The 12236-nt window shown below is 37.7% G+C and overlaps 1 protein-coding gene across 1 annotated transcript in view; it reads right to left on the minus strand.

The window, feature by feature from the left end:
• CUNH9orf85 (chromosome unknown C9orf85 homolog) overlaps window positions 1–12236 on the minus strand; it is a 48413-nt gene that overhangs the window by 34963 nt on the left and 1214 nt on the right. The gene's annotated exons all lie outside the window — the stretch shown is intronic.

Genomic DNA, 12236 nt, shown 5'->3' on the forward strand with positions numbered 1-12236 from the left:
TAACATAATCTTATAGTTTTTGTCCTTGCTTCTGTTTACATGTTACTTTTATTGATTTGGAAATATTTAAAAATTTATTAGTACATATTTGTAATATATAATGATTACTATTTCATTTGATACATGTATGTGACACATCTTTTTTTTTTTTTTTTTTTTTTGTACTGAGGATTGAACTCATGACCTTGAGCTTGCCAGGCAGGTGTTTATGCTGCTGAGGTAAACCCCCAGCCCTACATCTTTTTTTTGTTTAATGTGCCCCCTTTCTCCGTTCTTTTTTCCTCTCCTCCCTTCATCTGCTATCCCCCCTTCCATTTGCAGTAGACCTATTTCTTTATTTCTTTCTATGTATCTTTTATTTGCTCTTTACTGTATTTATACTTTGCAGTTCTCAGATGAAAGAGACCATACAAATTCAAGCTTATGTGTCCTATGTATTTCACTTAACACTTTTCCTACAAAAGGTTCAGATTCATCCCGCTTTACAGCAGAGTAGTATTTCACAGTATATAAAAACCACATTTTCTAGAGCTGGAGGTTTAGCTCAGCAGCACAAGTGCGAGCTCCTGAGTTTGAGCCCTGGTACAAAAAAAAAAAAAAAAAAAGAATACAATGGTAAAATCTCATTTTCTTTATCCATTCATGTGTTGATGGACATATAGACCATTTCCATATAGGAAAAAGGGATGAAGAAAGAAGTGTTATGTACATGTACCAACTCGCCATGGGAATGTAATCGTTAATGCACTGCAAACATACTAACAAAAACTAAACAAAAAAGGCACATGAATTCAGATATTAACTATCCAATCCTTCTCTTTGGATGAGAAGATAAAAATTAACAGCTTATAGCTTTTGTTTTAGTATGCACAAGAAATATGCTGCTTCCAACTGTAGGGATTCCTCGTTAAGCCAAAACCAAGGTGATCAAGAATACTCCTTTGCCTTTCTCTTTCATGGTATTTCTCTACTTTACAGTGGTTCTGATGTTGCCTTAGCATTAACCTAAAGTGTTACTGGGAAAAAATCTTAACTGCTAACATTATTGTAATAGAATCATATTGTGTGGGTGCCTTAGTCTAATCCTGCTACTGTACACAGTATTTGAAATGTCCTGAATTTTTTATTTTGTCACCCACCTAGTATATATATCATACAGATCTCTACATTTAGATACATAATGAAACAGTTTATTTCTTAAAAATAATCTGATCTTTGTCAAAAAGCACCAACAGGGTCAAACAGTTCCTTTCAGGTACCTGTGCAGTTTCCGGGTTTCTGCTTTCCCCTATTTCTCCCCAACCCACCAGGCATACCAGGGTTGTTTACCAGCTGCAGAGAAGGCGTCTGTCCCTGCTTTCCCTAAGGCTCTTTCTTTGTTAACAGCACCTTTTCCAATTTTCTAAAATCTAAGTTTTGCTTTTTTCTTTCATTTTTTCACAAAATTGGAAAGATAAATGTGTTTTCAGTAAGCCATTTTAAATTAGAAACTTTAAGGGGTTGGGGATTTAGCTCAATGGGATAAGTGCCTGCCCTGCAGGTGCATGGTCATGAGCTTGATTCCCAGTACCATTAAAAAAAAAAAAAAAAAAAAAGAAACTTTAGTAAAATGCAGCTGATTTCTCTTATTAGATAGCAAAAAAGAAGGCCTTAATAAACACATCCCTAGAGAAAGCTTAAAGTTAAAGTTAACCACCACAGAAAGCTAGAAATTTTTGGTTTAAATACACTAGTAAAGAACTGACTTTGAGATCCTCATGAGGGTCAAAGAACTGCCTGTAGTTAAATATTAAATGTAACTTCCAATATCATTACATACGGAAAAGTAATCACACATGCTTTATGTAGGTGGCAGAAGACTTACCTCACATAGTTTTATCAAAAATTAGATCAAGTCATTCAAGTTTACAAGAAACGTGGCATCTTATGATAAGGCTCATGATGGCATACTGACATTCACATCCACAAGCATACACCATGATGTCAACCACATGATGACTTCAGTGACATGAGTAACTTCAAAACAAGCCAGCCACGTGGTAGGAAAGGGCTAAGCATTGAATAATGTATAAATCTTTGCGGAACAACAAACCATTTAAAGTAATACCTAGCTTAGCTTAGTGTTTCATGTCTATGATGCTGTCAATGACCTACAGTATCTAATGATTTTCCAAACTGGGTTTAAATGAAGTTGTAGTAGACTTCTGCTGTTACACAATGATTTAAATATTATTACATATTCATCATTCCATCATCTACAAGATACCTCCTGGTTAATGGCATACGAGTCTGCCAAAACCAAAGCAAGCAAGCAAATGGACAGACAACCAACCAACCAATCACACACTCAACTTAGTTCTCAAAAGACAATTTGAAAAATATTAACTTTACTACATAAACTCAATTGTTCCAATTAAAAACGAACTTCATAAACCATCAAAGAAATGCCCATCATAAAGTTCTAAAAATTATTCAACCTAATGAATAAGCAGGTGGTAAGAACTAGGATTTCAATTGAGATAATCAGTTCCAAAGCTATAGAAAGGTCCAAGTTCACTCCTGGTATTTTTAGAAACCAAAAACCCTCTGGGGACCAAATTAATCACTGTTGGAAAACTCAGATCACACTAATTTCCTTTCATATACAGAAAGATTAACTGAGGTTATGAATATAAGCAGTGAGGATGATCTGCCAGGATGATTTTCCATAGTTACGAACACTGTTTCTGAAAAGAGAAGCTGATGATCTAGGTACCTATGTACCCCCCTCCTTGGTCACTCCAAAGCTGTGACTTAAAGTTTCTTTTAATATACTTCCTATTTCTTGAGATAATGGTTACATTTGAGAGAAATGGGTGGTGGTTATATGAGTGTGTTCATGTGTGAAAATTCACTGAACTGCATTATGATTGACAGGATTTTCTATAAGTTATATTTGAATAAAAGTTTAATTAATGAAAACGTTTCACATTTACCTTTTTCCCCACCTTTAAAACTAGTTAGCAGATTGAGATTCCTAAATGAAGAATTTATATCATATTCATTTTTGTTAGTGATTGGTACATTGTGGGTCACTAAAAACAGACAATTATTACAAATTGGTAATTGATTATACATTGTCAATAAGAACTATTTGATTCTCATTTTTCATGCAACCTTAATAGATTGTACCATAGGGTATATATGTTATACATAATACATGGTTAAAAAATGCTTGAGTTTGGGAGTTTGGGAACTAGATGGCATTTATTCATGTGTGTAAGAATGAGGAAGAAGCTAAGACAGTACATTAGTAGCTAACATGACATGCACCATATGTGCAATAAGGGCAATAAATGCCACAGGAAGGACAGATACACATCAACCAGGAAGACATAATTGGGAGAATGGCACATGAGCGTGATGAACATCTTAGGAAGATGAAAAAAATAGACTAGCAATAACCAAATGCTTAACACTGTATGTCAGAAGGAATATGAGCATTTTTACAAACACTGAATGACAGAGAAGAGCAAAACCCATCAAGACCCAGAAAACAATTTGCCCAAATCATACCGTTAGTTAATAGTTAATAGCAAACAATTTGAACTAAATCTTTCGAATCCAGTATCAGTGTTTACCAATCTACTGTCACTGCAGACATGGTGTTTTTGTTCATTTGTTTGTTTTGTTTGGGGAGACAGGGTCTCCCTCTGTAGTTTAGTTTAGACTGAACTTGAACTCATGTTGTAGCCTAGGTCAGCTTGGAACTCACAGTCATCTTTATGTGACAGCTTCCTGAGTGCTAGGATTACAGGTGTGTGGCACCACTCCTGGTGCTGTAGACCTTGTCTTCAACAAGAGCTTGATACTTTGGACCAAAACATTCAAAAGCGCACAGCAGAAACTAGCAGAACTTGTTTTTGCTACCCAATCAATAACCTTCAAGATATCTTTATTCTTGGAATAGTTAGGTCAACTGACCGAGCCAAAAACACAGAAATAAACAAGAAAAACCACCAGTCATATACCTATTTATAAAAATAACCTAAACTAATAATACTAGAATTTTAATTCACAGCTTAAGACAAATCCACTCAATCATCCTTTTTGTTAAAAGACCTCCATTAACTACTGAAATTGCCCTAGGGTGCAAATTGTTGGGAGACTACACTGAGGCCATGCTGAGCAGACTTTAGAATTCATCAGCCGGCTTGCTCTGCTAACTTGTGAGTCTGGTCCAGGCCTGAGTGACTGGCCTAATACAGGAGCAGCTGGATGCAGAAACAGAGCTTCCCATGCTAGTGGTCACAGCTGAGGCCTGTGGTGGCCTGTGACACTCTGATGTCTCTAAAGACAAGATAACACTGCAGCTGTAGGTGTGAACTGTCCCTCAAATTATAGATTTACTGCTTGGAATTTCCTCATCCATCTCTGAAAGCCTTGCTCTTTTTTTTTTTTTTTTTTCCTTCGGTACCAGGGATTGAACTCAAGACCTTGGGCTTGACAGGCAGGTGCTTATGCTGCTGAGCTAAATCCCAGGCCCCAGCCTTGCTCATTTTTGTGCCTTCTGCCTCAGCTGTTCCCTGCACGTGATATGTTATAAGTTGTGGACCCAAAAAATAATGGGTAATCCTGAGAAGCTGCTTTCTTAGCCGCAAGAGCACGGACCTTCCCAGACCCTCAAATACCGTATCACTTTGTCTATTGTCTTTTATCCTTCTCAGTACACTCATCTATAAAACTGGGAGCCTGGCCAACTCCTGATACAAATTATGTAAGAGATGCTTTTATTCTCATGCTTTTGCCACATATAATGTAGTGTATTCATTTTGGCAATAATCATAAATACCTATTTGTACTATTGTTTGAGAATACTCACTGAGGGGAGATAAAACCCAACTTCACAGGCTCTTAACCCATCCCTACCCTACCCCATTTCTTTTAAAAGATGTAAGTCATTTGCTGGAACATTTCTGAGCAGCCTTGAAGATGCAAGAACTTGTCTCTCAAAGAAAAGTGAGAAGCCCTGTTTTTGTAATAATGTTACTTTTTCATTTTGCTTTGTTTTCAGAGTAAACTAAACTCATTCAATGTCTTGACCCATACAACTTGGAAGCTCACATTATGCATTATTCCATCTAATTCCACTTCTCTCCGGCCCCTCCTCAATGAGCGCCACTATTTCTCCACTATGGGAGAAAGGGCTCTTCAGGAAGGGAGGTGGAGGTGTGGGCTGAAAAAGAACACCCTTGAAAAGTCAATGAACCCCCCCTAGACCTCCCCAGAAAGGCCTATAGACCAACACTGTTCCCAAGGATAGCTCAGGCACAGTAAGAAGGTGTGTTACATTTTTTTATTTCTGAATCATAATGGTAGTACCATGGTTAAGCATTTGATACACCGTTACATATATTTATTTAGTTACCAACTACTTATGAGTTACCTTCTGTGTAGCAACCCCTAGTCCCGGAATTGGGGATGGCAAGGATTTACTGCAGTCCTCCTGTGTCCACAATAAAGGCCTTTTCCTTTCTTTGCTCTTGCTTTTCTACTGCACCTAGAAAACACCTATCAAGGTCATTTACAGAGTTAAGGGACACTGGAAGAAAAAAAGCTTTTGAAAACAGCTCTTTCTTTGTCATGTTATTCCTGAGATCCCTTCTAAAAAACCAAGAACAGAGGTCAATCAGGTAGTTATACTGTCTACAGTTCAGGAGGAAGTTTGACCCAGAGTCCAGGACCTGGGACTTATAAGCATAAAAACGATCATTTTAAGCCACAGGTTGAATAACTTATAAGACAGTGTGTAAAAGGCAAATGTTGCTGAGTAATGAGGATGACTACTGAGAATTATTACTTTTGAAATAGATTTTATATTTTAGTCTGCGGTTCAAAGCTAAACTGAGAGGAAGGCATAGGGTCTCACTGACTCCTGACTGCAAAGATGCACAATCTCCTCCATTACCAACATCTTCAGAGAGGTCACTTTGTTATTACGGATGGACCTACATTGATACACTTTGATCATCCACAAGGACTGAGTGTTTTAAAGGATTTCAGATATAGAGATCAATGACCTTGTGAACAACAGTGATTTCAGGGAATCATAAAAACAACACAGACAGGGATGAAACAGTGTAACATAAAGAAGTCCAGATCCTGAGATTTTTCTAAAAAGAGGACTAGATCAATGGGGGTAGGGGTGGCTTTAAGATTTTTAAAGAAATTTTAATAACTGAGGATAGACTGATAATGCTTCGTTATTTTACAAGAGCTAGAGTTTCTGAGGGAGGAGAGATGGACTAAGGTAGCAAATGGGAGAGAGGGTTCTTCATGAGGGGAAGGACAGATATGGGCTGAAAAAAAATATCCCTTAAGAGTCTACACTCTTCAAGGACCAAAAAACAAAACAAAACAAAACAAAACAAAGTCTATGGACCAACACGGTTCCCAGGATGAGTCAGATCGGGCAAAAAAGTGAAAGAAACTGCATTTTCAGCACTTTGTCTCTGTTTAATAATAATAAAATCTGAATTCCAGAATGCAAAATGGAGGGCTAAGGGACGTTGTAAACACTATTATCAGGCTGAGGTATATACAAGGCCAAATGAGGGTAAGATTTCCCAGCAATGGCTGATTTGGGAATCTTCAAATACAAAAAAAAAAAAAAAAAAAAAGCCAAAACAAATGAGCAAAAGCCCTACGTGAGGTTGCTCACAATGTCTTAGTATGTTTCCAATAAATTCCCTTTATGCTTAAGTTAGAGCTAAAGAATCTTAATGACAAGAGTGCCTCGCACACATACGGTGAGCTCAGAAAAGGAATGTTTATTTGATTATTCAATACATTTAAGTGCTATTTGGCCTGTAGTAACAAGGAAAGTCTAAGACAGAAATTTAAAGCTTGTTAGCTACTTCTTTGTCCCCTCCCATTTCATTCTTCCTTTCACAAAGTCCGTAGTGAGAAAACTGACAATGAAGCCAGTGGCCGGGGGACGCTCTGCAGCCCAGCAGGCTACCTGGGATCTCACAATAACATTTCTGCAGGGACAGAGAGTGTGACAACTTAAAATAAGTGCTGTGGCCTCGAACTTATAGCCAGGCTCTCAGTCCCGCTGTAAACGCTATACTATTTACTGTTTCCAAAAAGAAAACAGTACATTTGGGGGAGAATTCCTACAAATTACAACCTCTTCTCTTTCAGATAAACTAATGTACCTGGATGATGAATTGAGATTAGTTTTTAATAATAATGTGTATCTGCCAGTATAGGAAAGCAAGTAATTATCAAGATAAGATTTCCTAACTAGTCCAATAGTAAGTGTAGTATTATTTCCTAACTCAATAGATCAAAGACAAATTCATTTTAGCTATCATTCACTATATACAAAAAAAATGCTTAAAGTATATAATTTAAGGAGGAAAAAAATTGTAGCATGTTTCAAAATTAAGAGACTATTTTCTTTTCTTTTTTGTCTTTTCCTTTTTTATCAGTACCAGGGATCAAACTCACAACCACACACTTGCAAGGCAGGCGCATATTCCACTGAGCTAAATCCCCAGCCCCTAAGAGACTATTTTCAAGTGGAAGAATTCTGGGGATATAAGTATATGGAACAACCGCAACCATAGGTGACAATGTTTTGTGTGAGAGGGAGTAAAAGAAAATAAAAGGTAAATTAGAATTCCAAATGCAATACTTCAAAAAGCAAACAACTTCCCTAGCACTATGACATTAACTGGGCATAATATTTATTGTAATATTTAGTATGTATAACATACCACAAGTTACCTTGTTAACTGAAAAATGTTGTATTTAAACAACAAATCAATGGGGATTTTATCTTCTCCACTGATTATTAAATACATTATTAAATATATTAATTTGGTTAGGTGTGGTGGAACAAGCCTATAATCCCTGCACCCTTTCTCAAAATAAAAATAAGTAAATAGGACTCGGGATGTAGCTCAGTGCAGAGGGCTTGGGTTCAATCCTCAGTACCATTAAAAAAAAAATCTTCTAATAGCACTGGGAAACATCAAAAAAACACTGCCCAACTTGGAAACAGATATGAGAAAGATACCTTTACATCACTAGAAAGATACCTAAATTGCTTGAGGTAGTGAACTTGAAACCAAGGTACACTCTATCTGCCCAATTGCTGTGCTCAATAGTAGCCCATGGATTTAACCCCTAATTACTGACACTCGATGACAGAGAAATGTCATTTATTCCCAGGACTGATCCTTCATCACACTGAAATTATACCAGGGATTACTTAGAGTGATCTGGCTCTGTTCCCCATGGCTCAACATTCCTGGGCTTGCGAGACAGGATAAATATCATTCCACAATGAGCCTCACTAATAGTATGAGGAACTGATTTCTACAGCAAAGTTTTAGTCATTTATTTTAAAGCATCAGGCATCACAACCAAATGAATTAAGATGACACCTCTATATTGGAGTGTGACTAGAAATAATCAGTGCCCAGGCTTGGAAACTTACACACAAAATCCACTTTGTAATTATTTGTACCTTTTGTATAGAGAAATAAGTCAAGCGTCATGACTAGAATTTGTAGATAAAGGGAGAAAGTCAATAGAATTATAGGTATTGTATTTGTGCGAGATATTCAGTACATGCCATTATTTTTTGTTTATTCTTCAATAATACAGTTTTCTGTTTAAAAAGGACTGATACATGTTCCTGTAACTTTTCCAAAACAAAAACCAAAGAGAACAAGTTTCATTACACCTGAGTGGTGGTAATCAGCCCTTTGGTTGTAGTATCTGTTTTTAGTTGAGCTAAAATTTACATTAGCACCATGCACAGCTTTAAATACAATTCAATAAAATGGGATAAGTGTATTCACTCTTGTAATCCTGACTGATTCCATCGTCCTAGAAAGTTTCTTTGCATCCTAGTCAATTTCAATTCCCCTGTACCCAGGGCAAGTACAGCTCCTACTTTTTGGAGGGAATCAGTATCTTTCCCTCCACATTTTTGAGATTCACTCACAATACATGTATCAGCACTTTGTTTCTAAAATAGCACAGGAGTATCTCACTGTATGCATCTGCCCAATCTGCATATCGATCTCCTGCTGACAGGTATTTGGGGTTTTCCTGTTTTGTGATAGTGCTGATAATGAAGCTTGTGAACACAGAAATTTGTTCTGCTGTATAAATGCGATCATACAACCTTAAAGTTAGGACAGCTTTCTTCCTGTTTGAACCAAACAAGAAGCTGAGGGATCGGACTACATTAGCATCCGCTTCTACATTAAGTGGGCAGAAGAAGCTCTAGCTCCCATACTCCAGCTGATTAGGCGAGACCCACCTCAGCTACCTCCATCTATGAAGCATGACACTCCAAGGGCACACGTCACGAAAAGAGACTCTATAACATTTCAAGCCAGCAGTGTTTAGGGGCTACGTTATCTGTGTTCTGTCACTATCTGAGGACAGGAACCTTATAAACCAAAGATGTTTATTTACTTCACAGTTTGGCAGGCTGAAAGTCCAAAATGTGGTAACCCCATCTCTACAGCTTTTGATGAGTGTTGTTCCCTTTGCTGCCTCACAGGATGGCACAGGAGTGGAAAGGGGAGAGCTGTGTACGGAGGGGGACAAGCACATGCAGTGACCTCGCTTTGTAACAACACTGGTGAGAACTAACTTCCTGAGACCAACGTGATATAACTTTGGACACATTATTCAATTCCCTAAGCCCTAATTTCCCAGTAGGTAAACTGGGATAATTATACCACCTATCCTAAGGTTATTTTGAAGACTAGATGATGTGTATAAAGTATTCACAGTGCATAACACACCTAAGAACACAAATATACAAGTATTAGCTGTTACTAAAAACTTCGAAGGCTTGCAGAGCAAAAACATGAGACAGGGACAACTTTGGTCAAAAATTATGATCACCTAGTAAGGTTACATTTATAGTCACTTGGGTAATATTGATCCAATGTAGTAAGGGCATATGGATGACATTAACCCTTGCCTATAAACTGTAGTCTTAGTCTTCCTTATAGTGTTTGTCTTGGAGGAGAGAATGGCCTACTTCTAATGAAATAATGGTTTATCTATACAGGAAATCTCAAAAGAGTGGGACCAATAATCTTAAACTTCACTTACACCATACGGAAGTATGTAAATCTGGCCACTTTAATCTTCAAATGTGCCTCCAGCTACAGTTGTAACATGTTCTCACCTTCTGTATTACTCCCTTGATGGCTTGGCTCTGTCTCACTGCCTACGGTACTTCTACCTGACTTAGCTGTCTGTAATATTTCCTTCTCTGAAGAGGTCCCTAACTGCTGTGAGGGACCCTCTGGCTGAAGAGGGTAGTTGCTGTGACTGGCAGTGAGATACTCCCCAGTATCTCAGGCCCTCGACAGATGCTTGCTTTCTCATCTTGGATAGGCCTTTAGCACCCTGCAGTTATCTCACTGGGGCTAACAAGAGTATCATCAGACAGCCAATGAAACAAGGGAAATATATGTAACTCCCAAACTGCTAGACATCCAACACATTGAAGCTGGAGAATGAATTCTAAGGAACACCAGAGGTTAAGAGTAGGAAGATTTATTGAGGAAAAGCAATGGGAAATAGAAATAGCTCCTGGGAGACAGGAGGGGTCCTTAATGGGTTCCCAAGAGACAGTATTGTATTAATTTAGTAACGGAGATTAAAAGCTATAGACAAGTTGTCTGGCATCCCAAAGCAAAACAAGCAACAGAATTGGGGCTAAAACATGGTTTTCTTCTTTTAGTTCAATGTTGTTTTCATTTATACATCACTGCCTCTCCAGTAAGGGAAAGAGACTGACTTGACAGAATCAATATTTTACTTTATTTTATCTGAGTCAGGTTGTCGCTACACGGCCCATGCTGGCCTTGAATTCACAGCAATCCTTCTGCCTCAGCCTTTCAAGTGCTGGGATCACAGGTGTGCACCATCATGCCAGGCACAGAATCAACATGTTTATACCAAATAACCAGAAGAGATTCAAATCTATTTTCATCTCTTCCCTTCCTGACCTCCATCAATAGTCTGGGGGCCTTGCTATCAGTCCCCCAAAGGGACAGACGCTTTAACCCTAAGAAAGGACAGGTTACAAAATCATCATGCAGACTTTAGTGTTACATAACTCCCTCAACAAAACCCTTCAGCGTTTGACTTTCTGGTCCAAGTTTGCTCATATGAAATGTCACAATACAAGCTTCTCTTTTCTTTTAGAATATTATCAAATATGGGGGTATGGGCACATTAGGTAAATTTCCCAATAAAAACGTTATTACCCAACTTCTAATTTCAGTAAAGGCCTGACAAATTGTTTGACAGAGAGGGGAAAAAAAGGACTCTAGCATTTGAGGTTCTAGTCAACTGCAGTACAATCCTAAAAGGAGTTACAAAGAACTCACTCCTCAGACAGGGTCAGACGCTCCTACAGTTTTAGCTTTAGATAGCTGCATATAGCTAGGTCAAAAGACTGCTATTTATTAGTTTCCCATGAGACATCCTGTCCTCAGTAAAATGTTTCTGTTTTAGTCAGAACTTCCAACAAAGAGCTTGGTGGTCTGAACCCGACAGATGAAACATTTTAATAATCTAAAAGAGAAAACAAACAGCTATTGGATAACACCAAGAAGTTGCACATAAAAAAGTACAGTGCAAGAAGTTTAGGAATACTATACATATAAATACTATTGCTACTTTTATCATATGATGAAAAAATAATCAGAATCAAATGTTCGAGTATAATCGTTTTTTCCCCTCCTTAAGTCCGGGTCTGGCCATGTAGTCCAGAGTGGCCTTGCACTTGCAATCCTCCTGCCTCAGTCTCTTCAGTACAGGGAGTATAGCTGTGCACTACCACGCCTAGCTTTGTGCAAAACCTTCACAAGAGGCAGACAACTATTTGTAACAGTTCTATTTTTTAAAATTCTGGTTTTACCTATTAACAACAGACACAAACTTGCAAAACTCTTTGCAAATGTTGCTTAAGGTTTTCCTTCTGAAACTTCTCTCAAGTACAGGAGAGGTCTTTTCAGAATCTAATTAAAAATTAGCTCTTTTTTACTCTTCTTTATTGAACTGTCTTTACCAATTCAATTCTTTCGAACACTGTATACCCGCCTGAGGCCTCTGATGACGAAGATACTCATTAAATATTTGTAGAGTAAATGAAAGAAAAAGGAAAAGAAGACCACCAGTTATTATAAACAGATTAGTTTACT

This window comes from Cavia porcellus, unplaced genomic scaffold (genome assembly GCF_034190915.1).
Source record: "Cavia porcellus strain 051 isolate PalLab524CR breed Dunkin Hartley unplaced genomic scaffold, mCavPor4.1 scaffold_1, whole genome shotgun sequence".
NCBI classification, from domain to species: Eukaryota; Metazoa; Chordata; class Mammalia; order Rodentia; family Caviidae; genus Cavia; species Cavia porcellus.